This window comes from Egretta garzetta, unplaced genomic scaffold (genome assembly GCF_000687185.1).
Source record: "Egretta garzetta isolate BGI_Z169 unplaced genomic scaffold, ASM68718v1 scaffold286, whole genome shotgun sequence".
Classification (NCBI taxonomy): domain Eukaryota; kingdom Metazoa; phylum Chordata; class Aves; order Pelecaniformes; family Ardeidae; genus Egretta; species Egretta garzetta.
In genome coordinates, this window is record NW_009260078.1 from 3,668 (window position 1) to 5,177 (window position 1,510).

Here is a 1,510-nt window from a genome sequence, read left to right on the forward strand (position 1 = left end):
CGAGTTACTGGCCTCCAGCATGACTTTGTGCAGCTGATCACCACCCTCTGGGCCCAGCTGTTCACCCAGTTGTCAATCTGTCTGCTTTTCAGCCAATACTTCTGCAACATCTCTAGGAGGATCTTAGGGGAGACAGTGTCAAAGGCCTTACTGAAGTCTCAGTAGACAATACCCATTGCTCTCCCATCGGGCAAGGAAAAGTAAGGCTGGAACACTAAACAGCTTTCCCAGGCCCCTCTTCCCTCCAGGGCCTTATCCCATGCTACTCTTCCAAGCAGACCTTTGAAGAGGCCATGGTATGCTGTCCTGAAGTCCAGGGTTGTGAGCTTGCGCTTTGCAGACCCCCACACCATCCCACAAGTACTTGTATGGAAAGAAGCCAATCATGTGAACCACCATGGGATGAATATTGGCCTGAACGGCCTCTCCCTGTCTAAAGGAAGCCCAGGCGCAACAAGGGCTGGGGACTCTGTGTGTGCAAGGACAGCACTGGGCGTGTCATTCTTGCCCCCACACAACACTCCTCTCAGCCAAGCTACACTGGCAGCCTTGATGCAAGAGTGAGTGTGATGGGTAGACCTTGGCTAGCTGCCAGATCCCCACAAAGCCGCTTAGAAGGGGGGGAGAAAAATACAATTAAAGGATTGTGAGTTAAGAACAGGGAGATCACTCAGCAATTACCATCATGGGCAAAACAGACTCGGCTTGGGGAAATTGATTTAATTTATTGCCAGTTAATAACAGGATAATGAGAAATAAGAACAAATCTAAAATCACCTTCCTCCCAACCCTCCCTTCATCCCGGGCTCAACGTCACCCTTGACTTCTCCACCCTGAACGACACAGGGACGTGAGGAATGGAGTTTGCAATCAGTTCGTAACAATCTCTGCCGCTCCTCCCTCCTCCCTCTTTTCCCTTGCTCCAGGGTGGGGTGCCTCCCACGGGAGACAATTCTTCACAAACTGCTCCAACATGGGTCCTTCGCATGGGCCACAGTTCTTCAAGAGCTGTGTAGAGAACCGTTACTGAATGTGGTTTGTCTCAACATTGCCATCTTACCACCGCTTCCCGCCACTAACATTCTGCCTCAGAAGATCCCACCCTCACAGTTTGCAAACACCACCATGCGCCTGCGCGAGGCCCAAGACATGGAGAAGGCAGAAGGCTTCCTATGCAGACAGCATGTATGGCACGAACTGCACGTACACAATCGCGATCTGTGCATGAGCATGGGACCCCAACCCCTATACAAAAGGAATGAGTGCGCTCCAGTAGGGGGGCTCTTTCCCGTCTTCCTCTCTCCCCCTTGGAACCCACCTCGACGAAGCCAGCATCACTTGAACTGGACTTGGAGTAGCAGGCGGGGGTGCCTGAACATCGCTGGACCTGGGGCAGTGGTAGCTGTTTCTCTCTCTCTCTCTCTTTCTCTCTCTCTTGTTCACCCCATCCTCCCTGACGTAAACCCTTTCTAGTTCCCTTTCTAGCTCTCCTTTTCTCTCGTCCCCCTTT